At 50.9% G+C, this 18,383-nt stretch overlaps 1 long non-coding RNA gene across 1 annotated transcript; it reads left to right on the top strand.

Annotated features, from left to right (window-relative positions):
* The first annotated feature begins 2,364 nt into the window (after positions 1-2,364).
* Positions 2,365-18,067, top strand: LOC116666064. The gene is made up of 5 exons (XR_004322939.1): positions 2,365-2,650; positions 5,353-6,229; positions 10,524-11,000; positions 11,978-12,380; positions 17,763-18,067. It is a non-coding gene; the product is annotated as an uncharacterized LOC116666064 (long non-coding RNA).
* The last annotated feature ends 316 nt before the right edge of the window (positions 18,068-18,383 follow it).

Below are 18,383 nucleotides of genomic sequence, written 5' to 3'. Positions count from 1 at the left end.
CAGTCCCTCCTTGCACAGAATCCAGGAGTGTGGGCTCCTGGCACCCTCTTCCCCAAGATCCCCAAAGCTCAAGCCTGAAAACTCTCCTTCCTCAGCAGGCTCAGGAGCCCTTCTTTTCTGAGGAACCATGGTATTGTTGCCTGGCCCACTTCAATCCCCTAATGTGTAATTTTCTGTCTCAAGCTTGGAGCAGTCATTCCTTTCAGACACAACCACTTCCTCCACACTCGAAGGCCCTCCTTGAAGAAATATCTTTCTTGTCTCTCTTTTGGTCCTTATGTCTGTCCACCACTCTGAACTCTCTCTACCTTTCTCACCCTGTCTGTCCCTTGCCCCACACCCATCTCTCCATCTCACAGTAATTTTCTTGCATTTTTTTTCCCTCTCCTTCTTTCAGTGTCTCTGCTCACTGTCTCTCCCCTCCCCTCCCTGTCTCTCCACTGCCCATTCTCCCTGACCCCGCCAACATTATGATCAATGGCACCAGGTCAGGCTGGAGCCAGTGCTAATGGGGGCATCTGTGTGCTGACCCTGCAAGAGTGCTGAGGGCCAGGCCCAGGCATCTGGGACTATAAATGCCCCCACGATATGCCTGGCCTTAGTCCAGCTCCTGGCAAGTGAGACCCCCAACCTTGCCTTTTCCCCTGGCTCTGAGGCCCAAGCCTTTCTCTGGAATTCCTCTTGTGTCCCCTTCTGCTCCTGCAGTAGGAGGGCTGGAGGGCAGACTTGGGGGAGAGACTGCACTGACTAGCCTGGATCCATCCCTTCTCTCTCCAGCCATGGCTGCCGTCACACCGGCCCTGCTGTGCCTAGGGGCCCTGAGTTTCCTACGGGGTGAGGGATCCATGGGAGACCCAGTAGGCTGGTGATCTGGTCTGGGTCTGCAGCAGGGACTGGTTGTGCTGGCTAGGGTTGGGGGGCTGCCTGGCAAATTCTGGGATTGGCCACAGTGGAGCTTCTAGGGACAGGGCCCTGGCCAGCTGGGACAAGGGACTATTTGGGCAGACTCTGTGGAGAGGGATTGGCCAAACTACTTGTAGGAAGGGGGCCAGTCACGCCTTTCCGGGACGGTGGCCCAATGGAACAACTGTATTTTAAGCTGATATTTATATACCAGACACTGTTCCATGGCCTTTACGTATATTATCTCATCTAATCTTCCCTTTAGCCCTGTGGAGTGTGAGCTAAGAACTCCTCTTACAAATGAGGCCCAGATAAGTTAAATACCTTGCCCATGTTCAAATGGCCGGGGAGTGGCAGTCAGAATTAAAACCTGATTTATTTGGCCTCAAAATCCACAGGATTATGCTGACTCTTTCCTCCGTATTCCCAGATCCCTCAAGCCCAATGGCTGCGTTTATGAGTTTCCAGGGCCATTACTTCATCACGGCTTTCTTAGAGAAATCCAGCACTGAGAAGCCCCACTTCCGGCCGTACGTGTCGCCACCGCCCAAGGGCCCCCACTCCGCCCCGCAAGGGCAGTGCTAGTGAGAGCGCCCCCGCTGGGGGCGCCGCCCTTCCGGCGCGCGCTGAGCCTGCGGCCAAGCGCCAGTGCGTCCGTGCGCCTGCCCCGCGCTGTGGAGCTGCGGGGCTCGGGGCGGGCGGCGGGCAGCGCGTGGCGGTCGGTGGGAGTGACTGTGATGGTGAGCGAGCCTCCTGAGATTCTCCCTGGCTCTTCCGCACTGCCCGCTGGGTCCTCTCTACGGGGTTGTGACGCCGTCTCTGCAGCCCCACGACGGGCACAAGGAGTTTGCCGTGGTGCCCGGCGCTGGGCCCATGTGCCTGCGTCTCAGAACTCCGGTGCCGGTCCCTCTGGACGGCCCCGAGCACGCTGCCCGCCGGCCCCTCCTCGTACACCTCGAGCCCTTCCAGGCACCGAGGGGGTTAGAGCTCAGGAGACGTGTGGGGCACCCACGTCATGGCCACTCATCCCGTCGCGCTCCTAGCCGATCACAGTTGCCGGCAAGCGGAGACAAAGCCTGTGGCCACGTGTGCGAACAGCTGCTGCCCCAGAGTCGCTGGGGCCATGTCTACGCCGTGCTTCCATTCGCGCCTCCTGGATCCCGGGCCCGGAGACCTTGTGTACTTGGCGGTTCTCGGTCCCGGTGGCCTGCGCTTGTTGGCCGCGGGGGGCAGCCCCGAAAAGAGCGCGGGCTCTGAGCCCTGGCGCCTTGCTGCGCTTGGACGTGGATCCGGTGCGCCCGCTAGTGCTGAGCTTCCCCGCCCGCCAGCAGATACTTTCCTGGCTGCAGCCGCCGCCTGCGCGGGCGTCACCTACAATCCTTTTTTTTTTTTTGCCCTCATGCTCCCAGTGGGCGCATTCAGACTGAGCTTCGCGCTCGAGGCGTTGCCAGGCTTCTCCAATCAGCAGCCGCTGCCCAGCTCGCACTGGAGTCTCATTCCTGCTGGTCCTGAGCCTCATCCCGGGCAGTATTCTGGCCAAAGCACGTCTTGGCTCAGAGCTTCGCCTCGACCGAGTTACCGAGTTGGCCTATGGGCCCAGGCGCTGGCGCGATGCCGTGCGCAGCCAGGAGACGCGGCGGGCGTAGTTCAGCTCCAGCACCGCCCACGGCGCTGGCTTCCGGACCCAAGCCGCGGGGTTCCCGGCAGCGGGTGACCAGCTCTGGGGCCCAAGAGAGGCGGTGGGCAGGTAATGGGATTTCAGGGGATGAGGATCGAAAATCATAACACTACACTCGATTGCTCAACTAGCAGCCAAAGAGACAGTTTTAAAATGCCAAGTCACGTCCCTCCCATGCAATCATTCCACCTCACTCCCAGTAAAAAACAAAAGTCCTTACAGTGTTTTGTAAGGCCCCATACGACCTGCTCCCATTACCTTTCTGATCTCATCTCCTCTCTTGTCCTCCCTCACTGCAGCCACATTGGCCACCTTACTCTTTTCTCCCTGCTCCAGGGCCTTTGCACTGGCTGTCCCCATAATATACTTTTGGGTCACTCCCTCACCTCCTTCAATTGTTTACTCAATTGAATCTTCTTATTGAGGCCAACCTGACCACCCAATTTAAAATAGCAACTCTCCAAGCCCTACAATCTTTAGCCCTTCCCTGCTTTTTTTCCCATAAAGCATGTCACTTTCTTTATTCTTAACTTATTTTCTCTCTCTGCTACACATTAGTTCCTTGAGAGCAATTTTTTTAAAGTAAGGCTTAAAGGGGGGAGGGTATAGCTCAGTAGTAGAGTGTGTACCTAGCATTCATGAGGTCCTGGGTTCAATTCCCAGTACCTCCATTAAATACATACATACATACATATATACATACACACACCTAATTACCTCCCTCCCCCACAAAAACAAACTAAAATCAACAACAAAAAGTAAGGCTTAAGATACACAGTTAATTGCACAATCTTAAAGTAACCTGCCTGATTAATATTCCCATATATATACACACCCGTGTAACCATCACCTAGATCAAGTTATAGAATATTTCTGTCACCCCAAATAGCTTCAAGTGGTCAGATTTTTACAAAAGTGTTTTGTTCACCATTGAATCACTAGCACCCATGATAGTGCCCAGCACTCCGTAAACATTTATGGAATGAATAATAATAACTATAATTTATTAAATGTGTGCCACATTATTTTTATACCAGGTACTGGGCTCAAGGGGAAGTTATTGCTGATGGTCACGTGCTCTTTTTCTTTATTATAGTGTAAAATATGAACAATGGGGAGGGAGAGATAAAATAACAAAGTTAATATTGAATGCTTAACCTTCCTCCTAGCCTTTAGGGTAGACGCTATAATAATATTATAATAATTCCCCTCCTTTTTTTCTCCTGGAGAAAGGAAGGGGAAGGGCTGGAGCTCAAATCTTTTGCCAAGCTAGAAAGGAGCAGAGTCAGGATTTGAACCCTGGTCCACTTACTTCCAGCACACAAGTTGTTTAACCGTCTTTTTCTTTTGTTTGCTTTTTGTACTGCCTCACAAACACTTATAGTCCAGATTTATGAGTTAAGTGTATATATATATATATATATATATATATAAAATGCATGTACATTATGTAATGTATTCCTCGTAGCCACCGTGGAGGCAGATTTTTATAAAATCCGCATTTTATAGAGGGAGCAGTTGAAGGTTGAAGTCGCAAAATCACTTCCCAAATCTACACACGGAGAGTGTGGCAGCCGCGATCCACATTCTCTCAGGCTGCTCCAAAGAGGCGCATCGCCACAGTGAGCGCTGCGCTCCGCGCTGACTCAGTGTAAATGGTAACTGGACGCTGACCATGGTCCTGAATTGTGCCAAGGCACTCGGGATTTCCCCGTAACCCTGGAATCAGGGGGCTCCCATCCAATATCTTCCAGTTCCGAAAAACAGCAGGAGACCGGGGAGATGAGAGAGGCGTGAGGGAATACTCAGAGAGGCTAGGGTATTTTAGAAACGAAGATATATACTTCAAGTCATTTATTCATAATGGCTCAGAGCTGGACTCTGGAGCCAAGAGGCTTAAAATCTTGCAATAAGCTGTGTGCTTCTGGGCAGGTCACTTCGCTTCTCGAACCCTCTAGTTTCTCCTCGGTGAAGTGTGGGTAATAATACCAACAACATCATAAGGTTTTCTTGCCTTTTAAAAGATGAGTTAATAGAACAGCGTCTGGCATGCAGTAAATATTTGCCATTATTTTTCAATAAGTTTTAAAAATATTTCCCTCAGGCCAGGCCTGTTCTAGGCACTGGAAATGCAATGAACAACATAGACAACATCCCTACCCTGAGGAGCTGATACTTAAGCTCCCATTCTAATCCACACCAAAACTCTGTATTTCATCTTGATGGAAAATATACAAAATCCTACAGAACAAATAATTTCTTTCAAGTTTACTTTGTAGATGGCTAACTTCACGCACCAACAATTATGAAAAATAAATCCTCTCCCTAGAAATTAGGGAGGATATATGTTTCCAATCCCTCCCCCAAAGAATGCATACACACACACACACACACTTCTTAAGGCTGCTTAACATGACAAGATGGAAGTCTTCACTGGCCAAAATCAACTTACAGATGTGTTTGGACTTACTAGCACAGATACTTTTAAATAATTGGTATAGCTGTCTTTAGAGGAAGCTTGTTCTCACTGGCTTATCAAAGTCCTATTATACACCCAGGCTGTGCTGATCATTTCTGTATTGTCCCTCAGCCCCACCCTTCTCTTTCTGCTGATACGGACCCCAATTCATTTTAGATTGGGAACCCTGTTAGCTTCTGAATGTTGAGTCCTCAATGCCAGGGACCCTGGATGCTTAGGGTGTGGAGGCAGGTCAGGGATGAAATTAAATGCCAGGATTCAGTTCTGTTGCATCCTCTCCTCTCATCTCCAGGTGTTCTGAGACGGCTGTGGACCCTCCCATGGAATCCCATTCCTTCCTAGAATCTTCCCTAATGATGCCTAGAATCTTCCGTGATGATGCCCCTCCAGTTCCATTCTCCTGTAAGGACTATGCATGCTCTGATGGGACCACAAGTCACCTTGTGAAGCACAAAGCGAAGTGTATACACAGCACTCAGGACACATCTGGATCCAAGACCATGTCCAGTTTCAAGACAGTATCTCTAAAGGACTCCAAAACAGCGTCCAGAGCTAAAACCATGGTAATGGTCAGACCAGGATCAGAGAGCATACATGAAGCTGAACCAGGGCTTTTTTTTACCTGTGGCTGCAGCTTATCTGGGGCTTGCACAGGGGCTGTGAATGAACCCTGGCCTAAATCTGCAGCTGTAGTTGAACCAGCACCTGCACCTATCTCCCTGCCCATGCTCAGCTGAACCAGAGCCCAAATCCAAGACAGTGTATTGGTCTCGGTCAGAAATTGCCTCAGTGGCCAAGCTGGGGCTCAAGGTGGGTGCCAGTGATTGAGCCAAGCTCAGAGGCTGTAGCAGTGGAGAAACCAGAACTTGAAACTGTGTTTGGGTCCAAAATGATACTTGTGCAAATCAGAGATAGCAACTGTCTCTAGTAATGGGCAGGGGTCCATCACAAGGGGTAACTTTTGGGCCTCTGGGTTACCATACATCTACACTTTTGATGGCTACTCTTTCCCCATGCCTTGAGGCTGCACCCTCAGACCCTGCCCAGTGGCCTCCCTGCCTTCCAACTGTGTGTTGCCTACTCTGGAGGGAGACAGCCCATGCTTTGTCACAAGGCACATCTTTGGCATTACCATCGCTACAGTCAAACATGAGTTCTGCTTTGTTCCGGTAAGAATCATACTGTATGGAATCCTGGGAAGCCCTATCCTTCTCTGTCCCTCAGTTTTGCCATCTCAGAAATGGAGGCAATTATGCAGGTCCACAGTCCATTATCTAAAATGACTGGGGCCAAGTGCATTTCAGATTTTGGAATTTCAAATGGTCATATCATGCAAATGCCACGTATTTTATATAATACTCCTAGTGGGTGTTAAAAATAACAAATATTAATATCTCTGCAGTGACATGTCTGAATATTCATACCAAGTGGAATAAGTTAAGACAGTAAGCAGCCACTCATAAGTTCAGGTCAGCTTTCGCTGCCAATTTAGTTTTAACATCAAACACACAAAACATCTTTCTGTCTTCAGACCAGTTTTGCATTGGGGGATTGTAGTTAAGGGATTATGGATCTCTAGCACCCACCTCGTCAGGTCGCTGTAAGGTGGGAATGAGTTAATATATGAAAAGCACTTGGAACAGAGTCCATTTCATGGTAAGTGTCATGTGAAGGATGTTTGCTATGTTTATTGCCCCCTAACACTGGCATCTGGAGCCTCCAAATTCTCTGAGCTTTGGTCATGTCCTCGGACCATATGCAGCCACGGGTATGTCCCACATTTTTCCTCAGGGAAGATTTAGGGACAGTGCTCTGCATGGAAGGTTGTGGGGGCTAGACTATATTTAATCAGAGTTGCTAGAGGGGGAAAACTCATGGAGGTTATGGATGTAGCAAAGCCACCTTTCAGCACTATAGAAGGACAACAGACTCTGGACCCATATGGCATGGGTGCAATCCCAACTTGACTATTTATTTGTATGACTTTGGGCAGATTATTTAACCTCTCTGAGCCTCTGTTTCTTCATCTGTGAAATCAGAATGATGTAAAGACCTAATCCATAGGGTTGTATTGAGGACAAAAATGAGAATACATGGAAAGCTCAGAAAGTGTATGATGCTGACTTGCTGTGGGAGCCCATGATGGTCCATACTCCCCTCCACACCCCTTGAGAGCTTGCCCTGACACTCAGGAGTCAGGACTTCCCCCAAGTGCTCTAGTGGTTCCTCAGCATTCTTCAGCCTCCATTCCAGGTCTCCAGCATCCTCAAATTCTCAGGGCTCCAGATTTTTACTCTCACCACATGGGCCCCCATCTCCCAGGGACCTGACACTCCTGAGTTCCCTCATTAATTGAGGAATATTTTTAATTATTGTGTATCAGACCTTGTTGAAGAAACTGAAGACACATCAGCAACCAAGGCAGACAAAATCCTTGTTCTTCCGGTGCTTATATTCTAGCGGCGAGAGATAAGCCACACATTTAAGTTAATTTTATAGTATGTTAGAAGATGATACGTGCTAAAGAGAAAAAATAGAGCAAGGAAAGTGGGATCAGGATTTCTGAGAGTACAGTTTTAAATAGGAGGGCCTCGCTGAGAAGATGAAACTTAAGCCAAGTCTTAAAGGAAGTGAGGGAGAGGGCCATGTGGGTATCTGAGAAAAGAGCATTCCAGGCAGAGGGAACAGCAAGTGCCTAAAGTGAAAATCTGCCAGGCGCATTAGAGGAACGGCAAGAAGTCCAGGCTGAAGTGGAGGGATCATGGTGCCGAGAAAAGGGAGAGATCACGGGGGTCAGATTGTGTACGGCCATGTGGGCTCTCACAGCAACTTTAGCTTTTATTCTTTGTGAGGTGGGAGCCAAGGAAAGATTTTGTGCAGAGGAGGGATGAACTATCACTTTCATGTGAATAAGATCCTTGTGGCTGCCATGTGGGGGACAGACTCTGGAGCTTGAGAAGGAAGTGCTGGGAGACCAGTGAGGAGGTTTGCTGCAGTAGTCCTGGCAGGAGATGATGGGGGTTGGGCCAGGATGGAGGCAGTGAGGGAGACTAAAAGGTGGGTTGGAAACCTTCTGGGGGATAGAGGATAACAAAGGAAATCATGGATTGAGAGAAGGGAGATACCATCTGATTTGGAAGCTCTTAGCAGAGGCTCTTGGTAATTGTGGGAAAGACATTTGAGTTCTGGCTGAAGGCTTTCCTATGAACTGGAGGAAGTGGGCAGTCCTAGCTCCTTAGTGGAAATAACTTATCTGGATTCCTCAGAGAAAGACTTTTGAGTTTTGCGTGAGGACACATCTGGGTGTGGAAACAAGACTCTTGGTTAGTGGCTGAGGATGAGACCTTGAAGCCCCCACTCACTCAGTACCCCAACATTCAACTCCCTCAGCTTCCAACCCTCACCCCTCCTCAAATGCTTAGGAATACAGCCTTTCTGGTGACTCTGGCTCTTGGGTCGCCCTGCCCAGCAGTGGCTGTGGCAGCCAGTGACCCTGAGTGATGGGCAGCTGTGGTTGTACCCTCACAGCTCTAAATTATGAGCAGAGGCAAATCTGAAACAAGAGCCACCCGAACTGTGCCTCGTCACCAACTGGCAGCACATGTGGTCTCTGCAAATGACCAGCAGCTAACGTGCACACATGGCAGGCCTGTGCGGGAACTTCAACTGGGAAACTCCCGAAGATGTGGGAGGTCCCAAGCCTCGTGTCTTCTTGTGCAATTGGGCCCTGCAGCCACCTGCTACCCCATGCCACACCCTCTGGGATGCTTCCTGTGCCCAGCCCGCACCCCAACCAGAGACCCCAGGGCCCTGTGCTGTCCTAGGAACTCTGAACAGGTCATCAGGCCACTGCGATTATCTGCTGCAGCCTACACTCTTTGAGTCCAGCTGCAGTGCTTGGACCTGTCAATCTGTCTCTTCCCCAACTACCAACTTGGGCTTTGCGTGGCCCTCCAGGTCTATATGCCTGCTTGTCAGCACCTGAGTATCAGCGTCCACCCCTGGAAATTCCAGGCTGGTTGCCTTGAGTGAGCCTTAGAAGTAAAGGGCTATGGGCTGCTGGTGAAAGGGACTCTGGAAACTAGAGGGGACATTCCTTGATACTAGAGTTGATTCCTGGGGCAAAGCTCAGAGTCCCTGGGGTGGGATGGCCTCGGGCCTTAGGGATGGGACTGCTGAGGCTCTGGAGCCAGGGCTTCTTGGGTCTGAGGGTGGAGACTCCTCCACCCTAGGGGTGGGGCTTCTGGGTTCTGAGGACTGGAACACCTGGGTCTTGGAGTTGGAGTCTGTGGGTCCTGAAAGTGAAGACATAGTTTCTGGGGTCCAGAATTACGCAGTTCTAAAAGGCAAGATTCCTAGATTTGGTGGATGGAAAAGTCCTCTAGGCAGTGAAGACTCCAGGGTCTGCAGTGAGGGTTTCATGTCCCATGGCTTGACTTTTATGTTCTGGAGAAGGGACTTCTGGTTTCTGAAGACAGAAACTTTACTATGTGAGGTGAGGATTGCTGGGGCTGGGGGCTGCAAAGCCTCCACTCTAGGGGGCACCAAGCTGCCTGAGGATGCATTGGCCTGGGCCTTCGGCCATAGTTTCTTGGTGGGTTCCCGCGCTGGGTACCTGGATGCTGCTGGCAAGATGCTGCCACTGCTACCATCCTGTGTCACCCTGCCAAACACCAGCACCCCAGCCCACTTTGTCTACATATGTGACATCCTCTTGGCCCCACTGGGGCCCTTCTGACTGTGCTGTAAACTGCTTGCCCCAAACCCCTATGTCCAAGATTGCATGGTGGATGTATGCCTGGGCACTGTACCCTGCTAGATGCTAACTGTCTACCGTGAAACTTGCCAGCTGCTGGGCAGCCAGGTCTTCCCCTGGCAGAAATTGAGCCTGTGCAGTGAGTGTCCAGGGCCTCGGTCCAGCCTCTCCTCTCTGACCCACTCCTGACCCCAGTTCAGCTCCTTGTTGCCCATCTCAGTGTGCCAGCCTCCCCACCCCCCACCTGCCACACACAATTTAGTCCTTGAGACCCATACTTCCCACAGTGCCAGCCTCCAACCACTTCTCCACTCCCCGTCATGGTCGGGGACCTCATACTTTGCCCATCCAAAAGTGTCAACCCATCTCAGACGAAAGTCCTTCCCCTGGCTCTTATCCTTCCTACTTCTTAGCCCTGATTATGGTCCAGCCCTTCAACCCTTACCTCTTCAGAAACTCAGACCTGTTCATGGTCCAGCCCCCAAACCCTTACCCATCCCAAACCCTTAGGGATTAACTGTGCTTCTGATTCATGGTTAGCTACCTGGTCTTTACCCATTTCAAAGTTAGCTTCAGCTCTGCCCAAGTCAATCTTTCCATCCCTTACCCCTGCAAGGCCCCAGATGTCGCAGCCCAGCCCCAGAGGTGAGGGTGAGACTCCAGCAGCCACTTGCCATCAAGTAACCCTCCATTCCTACTCCTCGCAGGCTTGCTTTGCCGCACACACTCACACTACACACTGTGTGCTCCAAGCTGCCCAGACACTTTCGCAGGACAGGAGCGGCCACCCGGCTGCGAGGATCGCGGGTGCTGCCTCCAGGGCTACGAGGGCTGCGTGTGCGAAGCGGGCTTTGTGCTGAGCTGCGCCGGCGCCGCTGCCCGCCCTTCACTCCGCACACAGCCGCTGCTGCCACTGCCACCTGGCGGCCAGATGGCCTGCAAACTGTGCCAAGCAGGATGGATGGCCCTGATCTCTGCCTTGCCCCAGGCAGGCTCCATTACCGCAACTTCGAGGGCACCACCTTCCACCTCCCCAACGCCTGCACCTATTCATTGGTGGGCACAGAGAAATGTCGCCTTCGGGTACGTGGCCCTTCAAGGTAGTGCTGGAAAACGGCTCATGGATGCCTGAACTCCACCACGTGCTGCTCCACCGCTTCCTCCTGGACCAGGGATGCGTCAAGGTGAGATCCCACCCCCTCTTTGCCTCCTTTCAGCTACCATCCAGTCTCTGTTCTGGCGGTCCAATCTCTGCCTACCCCCCCACTGAGGCCTTCCTCCCCCCATCACCCTCATTTCCACTCTCTTTTCCTTCTTCCTTCTCTGTTCTCCACCTCCTCCTCCCTCTCTTCCTTCCCTTTCTCCTTTCAGCCCCTCTCCCAACAGCTGGGTCCACATGTCCCTTCTCCATACTGCCCAGGCTCTCTGTTTCTCCCACTTCCCTCCCCCACTTCTCTTCACCCCAGTATGCCCACCCCACCTGTCTCTCCCACCCCCCGCATCTTCATCTCCAGGTCTCTTTTCCTCTGCCTGGGTCTCCGGGTGCCCTCCATGCTCCATGATTACCGTTACCTCTTCCCCAACTCCCACCTGGCATCCCCAACCCCAGTCCCTGCTTGACCACCTTCCTTCCCTGCGTGCCCTTCTCTCACCTCTGCCTTTCCTCCTGCCTCGCATCCTCTCCCCTCCTCCTGTCCCAACATCTTCCCTGGCTCTCCAGCCCTCCATTGCCGCCTCCTTATCCCCCAGGTCCACAGATGCCATCTAGGTCTCTCCCTTGTCCCCAAATAGGAATACTCCCTCTATCTTACACCCCCGTGCCCACCCCACCACTCGCCTCCCCTCATTTTCCTTCCCCTCTTCTAACCTCCACACACCTCCTCCCACACCTTTCCTGGTCTTCTTCCTACTCTTCAGTACCCACTCCCAAGAGCTGCCGTGATTGCCCCTTCTGCCTTGACTCCCTCTCCCCCTTTACTTCACCCCCACATCCCTCCTCTCCCTCTTCCCCTCCCTCTCCACTCTCCCCGTGTTCCAGCACACCACCTCTCTTAGCTTCCACACACTCTCCCCACACCACTGCCAACCCCTCTTCTCCTTGATTCTCCCCAGTCCCTGACCCCCACCACTGACCTTCGGCTGCCTGTCCTTGCACTGACAGGGGCGGGTGCACAGCCTCTGTGGCGACTTCGACAGGTAACCTGCAGCAGCCGAGGCCTAGGCCTGCACTGCATCCCTGCCCAGATGCCAGCTGTCCAGCAGCCACATAGGACAAGAGCCCAGACACAGCACCTGTGGCCTTCCGTGTGAGCCCAGCGGCCTGCTGGCGCCCTGCCACGCATGCCTGCCACCGGAGCCCTTCTTCCAGACCTCTGTGGTCAACATGGGCTGTGCCCTCAGGAACCACAAAGTGCTCTGTGGCCTGCCTGCAAGCCTATGTGGCCGCCTGCCAGACGGCTGGTGCCAGTGTGCAGCCCTGGAGGGCGCCTGGCTTGTGTTCCCTTCAGCTGCCTTACGGAGGAGGTCTGTGGCATCACAGATGGACTCCTAGGCTCTACTGCAAGGTGAGCAGGGCTGTGGTCTGAGGCGTCAGAGATAGAGGCGTGACCTCTGGGTCTTGGGAAGGAGGGGACTGGTGACCCAGACTCCTGCAACTAATAGGTCCCTGACCCTTGTTCTCCCCCTCAGCCACCTTGGCCCCTGCCCTGAGCCCGGTGGCCCCACTGCTGGTTCCCCATCATTGGTCCTTGGCCCCAGTCCCCAGTGCCTGACAAACTCCTGCTTTTTCCCATGTGTCTCTGCACATCCAGCCACATGTGCCAATCCCTCAGCCCCAGAGCACTGTAGCCACCCCTGTGCCCCTACCTGCCAGTGCCTGCCTGCTCTTCGCTGCTGGAGGGTTGATGTGTGCTCCGTGCCACTGCTCCTGCTTCCTGTGCCAATGCTGCACTTTCTGGACAGACAACTGTATTCAGAACTGCCACTGCCCAGCCCCTGGGGCCCTGGTGAGCAGTCTACCGGCTGCTGGCCTGAGAAGGGCTGTGGTCGCTGCAAGGCTGCCACAGGTGGCTGGCATCACTACCTGTTAGCCCAGCCCCCACCCAGCACCACCACCCTGGAGGAGCCACTGGTCTGCACTGCCACTGGAGACTTCCACTTCCACACATTTGGAGGAACCCACTGTGAATTCCCTGGTTCCTGCGTCTACCACCTGGCAGGTCTCTGTGACACAGGCCACGCCAACTTTGAGCCCTTCAGCCTCAATTTGACCCCACTTCTGTGGCCATGTGGCTGCCCAAGGACCTGACCCCCTCAGCCTATGCTCTGAGGCTAGATGTGAGTCTGAAAGATCTCAACTACTTCTAGGGGAGGTTCCAAAGGCCCACACTGACCCACCATCCCTCACTGTCCCCACTATTCTCAGATAACCCATAGTGACCCTTCTTTTCCTGTTGATGCCTCTTTTACTGCCTCTCCCACTGGTTCTCAAATATGTCCACTCCAATTCCCTAGTGGCCCTATTTATCCCTTACTGGTGGTTACTGACCCTCCTTCTCACTGACTTGCTTGTCGACTCCTTCCACTGACTCTGACTTGTTCATGCTTAACCACCCTTGAGACTCCTACTACCCTCCCATTAACTCTCCATTGAGTCTTCCATTGACTCCCTGATTGACTCCCCTTTAACCCACCGGCTCAGCCCTGACCTCCCCATTGACCCTCTTTCACCCCCCTTTTAATATCCCATTAACCCATTGCCCCTCCCCAACTGATCCTACTACTGTTATATTGACTCACCCATTAACCCTATTTACTGCCCTGTTGACCCCACCCCACACTGTTACCCCACTGATCCGTGCTGAGCTATCTAATTGACACTCCCAGTGATCCATGACTGGCCCATTAATGCCCCCACTTACACCACTGCAGATCTTGCTATTGAGCTTCCTGTTGATACTGACTCCTCCATTGAATTCTCAGGCTTTTCTGTTACCCAGCTGAGCCTCTTTGACTCATTATCTCATCCATTGAGCCTTTCATAGTGTCTCATTAATTCATCGACTCACCTTCTAACTCCACCCTCATTTACCCTCCAGTTGAGCAGCACCCCTAGTTCCACCCAAAGCCTTCTCTTGATCTTCAGTGACTCATTTCACTTTCTCCATTTGCCCTCTTCTTGATCCTCCCTTTGATTCCTCACTGACTTTTCCCACTGACTCCCTAATCATTCTTTTTTTTACCACCTTCATTGATTGTCCATTGACCTCTCTTTAATTCTGACCATTCAGTCACTCTATCATTGATCCCCCATTGGATCCTTTGGTGACCCCCCCATTTAGCCTCCATTGACTTCCCACTGAATTCTCTTTTGATCCCTAATGAATGTTCTCCTTGATCTCTCTCTGATCCTTCATTGACAGTTCCAAGAATGTCTGCTGACTGCCAATACTCCCTTCCCTGGCTGTTCTCCCACCCCCCATGCCCTCTCTGTAGCTGGACGGAATTCTGGAATCACTGTCCTTCTTTTGTGGCCATTACCTCCGAGCCTACAGCTGGGGCTGTCTGTTCTGCATAGACACACAAAATATCTCAATAGATTTTTAATTTGTATGTCTTATTAGGAGGTTGAGCATCTTTTCATATATCTAAGAAACATTTCTATTTCCTTTTTTATTAACTTTCTGAATAGCCTTTGCCCATTGAAAAAATATTGTGTTGTTGGTCTTTTTGTTTTTGATTTCTAGGAACTCTTTACATATTTAGGGAAATTAGTCCTTTGTCTGTGATATGTGCTACACAGGTGCTTCATTGTTTGTCCATTCATGTTTATGATGGCTTTTTGGACCCGATATTGAGTCTTTGTCTCTGCAGATTGGGGAGGCATTGGTCCGGCCTGACTGCCAAGAGTGCTGTATGTGCTTACATGGCCAAGGCCTTCAGTGCCAGCCCTTTTCTTGCCCACAAACCATAGGTTGCATCCTGGGTGAGGATGTACAGTGTTGTTGTTGCCGAAAGTTCCGCCCCTGTCCCTGATGAGCCAAATAACTCAGGGACTGGGTCTTGGAGCTTAGAAGAAAAGAGGTAGCTCTATTACTTTGCTGGGCAAAAGGTACTCACAGCAGGCTAGTGCCTTCAAAACTGTGAACCCACTTTGGGGATGGGGTAGGTTATATAGCCATGGCTCAAACAATAAAGCATCAATAACAATCAAAAGAATCATTTTCTCATCAGAAGACTTAGAATGGCATCATGATGCCTCCAGGCGGCCAATTCTATAGAGGCTAGCAATTGTCACTTTTTCGATCTAGCACCTGGGGGCCTCTTCACCACCTTTGATGGCTTCAGTGGGCTCACACCCATGCCTATCACACCCTGTGCCTGTGAGCTAGCCACATTGGTGGGTTCTAGGCCCCGAGATCCTGACTGGTTCCATGTAATTTCTGACTTCCCAGACTGTCCTGGCTGCACTGCTCCCAACCACAAATGATCATCAGCTTCAGAGATGGCTGTGCAGCTGTGGGACCCAATTGGGAAATATGAGTAAAGGGCTACCTCAATTCCAGCCAAGACCTTTGTGTAACCTAGCACTGATCTCAGGGGCCTCTTAACCCCTCACTGACCTTCCATACCCTTTTCATGTAGAACTGTTCTCCCATAATCCTCTGATCTCACATTGACCTCCACTGACTAAATGTCCTTGCCCTGATCTCCCGTGACCCTCTAGACCCCACATAAACCTCACCCTGGACTTCTCAGGACCCGCTGACCCCACCTTGACATGAGAGCTGCTGAACTCCTGGAAACTACTGACTGAGTGACCAGAGCTATAATAGGGCAGCACATGTTGGAGTGATCAGGGCTTGAATAGGCAGGCTGTGGGAACCCAGAGGCAGTACCTCCAGTTTAGGGGATCAGTCAAGGCCTTCTGAAGGAGATGACAAATGAGCTGAGACCTGACATTAAGCTGGGAAAGAGAGCAAGGAGGAGAACTGTAAGACAAGGCCAGAAAAAGGGAGATGCTACACTTGGGGCTGCGGTAAAAGTCAACAAATGAGTATAAAATATCCCACTAAATGTCTGTGGAGTTAGGACCAAGGAGGCTGTTGGTGATTTAAGAAATCACATCAAGAGGTCATCTCCTGGACTGCAGGGCTGAGGAATGAGACAAGTACAGACAGCAGGCATAGACCCCTCTCTTGACAAGATGTCTATGCAGAAAGGGGAGAAAAAAGATCAGCTAGGAAGAGGCAGAGTATCTTAGAGCTGATTTATCATTGTTGTTGTTGTTGTTGTTGTTGTTGTTGTTGTTGTTGTTGTTGTTGTTGTTGTTATTGAGATGGGAGAAACTTGGGGATGTTTAAGTGCTAATGGGAAGAAGCCAGACAAGGAGAGGTTGGAAACCCAGCAGGGAAAGATGCCAGGGTAGAGATCCCTGGGTCCCCAAGGAACACGGAAGCAGGAGAGCCACAGAAGAACTAGAATCCAGGCAGGCAAAATGGGTAGTAATTATAAGGGGAAAACAAACTTGAAATCCCATGATGAGAAATAGAATCACCTGTGAGTTCAAGGCTACTTGTAGGAATGGGGGAATGGACCAGCAAGAGAACTGCTTGGGTATCTGCCACAACCTAGCAGGTAAGCTAAGCCAGAGCCTTTGGCTAGAGGGTCAAGAGACTCCGACTATGTTTCTTAGAATTCTAGTGTAACTTTGGGTAAGTGACTCAGTCTCTATGCCTGTTTCCTCATCCACTAAAAGTGGTGATAACACTACCCACTGCATAGGGTAGCTGTGAAGATAAAGTAAGAGGCTTGGCATAAGTACTCAACAAGTATAAGCTGTGATAGCTCTAGCAGCCACTTTTATATTATTTTTTGGAGAGGCAGTATAGATAGCAGAGTGGCTAAAAACACAGGTCATGAAGTCAGACCCCTAGGTTTCAAAAACCTGACTCTGCCACTTAACAACTATGTAAACCTAGGCAGGCTATGTTACTTTTCTGGCCCTAGTTTCCTAGGAGGCAGAAGGCATATGGTGCTGCAGATCTAGATTGTCAGAGTGTTGGTGAGGATTTAATATCACTTAAAATATTAAATGTTTAATAAACTACCTTAAATAGTCACTATTTTAAAATAAATGTATTACATAAAATATAAATTAGGTGACAATATATTAAAAAATCAATTGCATTCTATTATATTGCATATTATGTTAACATACTGTGTTACACATTATAAGATAAATATTTATAAAGCCCTTGGAATAGTGCCTGGAACAGAGTATGTGCTCAGTAAATGGTTATTAGATTATGAAGACACAGGTGAGAGAGATATGACAGATTCTAGAGGCTTTTTTTCTCTCTCAAGCTTCCTTTTAAGAAAGTGTTCATTATAGAAAATTTCAAGCGTCACAAAAGAAGAGAGAAGAGTGTTATGAAACCCCATTATGGTTACAAATATTTTGCCATTCTTGCTTTAAGGCATCTTTTCCTCCCACTCTTTTTGTTTTGTTTGTGTTGGAGGATTTTGAAGAAAATCTCAGAACTTATTCCTCTAGCAAAGACCTGAATATGCATTTATTTTTATTTTTTAAAAATCTATTTCTTTGGGGGCAGGAGGTAATTAGGTTTATGTTTTTTGGTTTTTTGGTGTGTTTTTTTTTTTTAATGGAGGTACTGGAGATTGAACCCAGAAAGTCCTGCATGCTATGCATGCGCTCGATCTCTGAGCTATACCCTCCCCCCAGACGAATATGCATTTCTGATAGAGACACGGGCGGGCGGGATTCACAGTGGTTTCTGAGTTCCCCTTTGACTCCCGGACTCCGGCCCTCATCCCAGCCCCTGACCCGCCTCCACTCTCCACAAAGGAACTGACGCCCCACGCAGCTCGCTGCCCAGGTGTGCGGAGGCGTGGTCGCAAGCTAAGCGAGGTCCCCTACGCTCCAGGTGCTGGTAGGGCCCAAGGGGGCCATGGCCTTGCGGGCCTCCCCAGTGCTACGAGGATGCCTCCGCGTATCCTGTGGGGACTACAACGAATTGCGACGGATGACCTGATACTCCCTGGAGGACACCGGGGTGCCAGCCTAGTCGACGTGTCCCAAGCATGCTGGACTTGGGGCTTCAACAGCCCCTTCAACTTGGGGCTTCAACAGCTGGTGAGGCAGCTCCCTCTCCTACCCCCGGGTCAGACTCACATCGGCAGAGGGCGCTACCAGCCCAGCTCCCTGCGCTACAGGCTGCCTTTAGGGGATTGCAGCCCACACCATCTCTCTATGCTCAGACGTCTTCCTACAGCACTGAGCTTGTAGTGCTGGCTATGACCCAACGCTTCAGCGCCTGACATCGTCCCTCTGTGCGTCCCCAGGGTTGGGACCCTCAACGCACACCTGCCCCGGGGGTGAGAACGCACGGAGATGGCTTTAATAAATAACGTGGCAAAAAACATGCTTGTGCCTGTCTTCTCTCTCTCCCAGGACCCGGGAGTTAAGTCAGGACACCCTGTTTCCTTCCGACCCCAAACCTTAGAGTCTGACCGCCTCAGAACTACTGTCCTCACAAGGACACCTA

The sequence above is a fragment of the Camelus ferus genome, chromosome 9, assembly GCF_009834535.1.
Source record: "Camelus ferus isolate YT-003-E chromosome 9, BCGSAC_Cfer_1.0, whole genome shotgun sequence".
Taxonomy (NCBI): domain Eukaryota; kingdom Metazoa; phylum Chordata; class Mammalia; order Artiodactyla; family Camelidae; genus Camelus; species Camelus ferus.
Note: the sequence above shows the minus strand (reverse complement) of the source record. Positions and strands in the feature narration are given on the sequence as shown.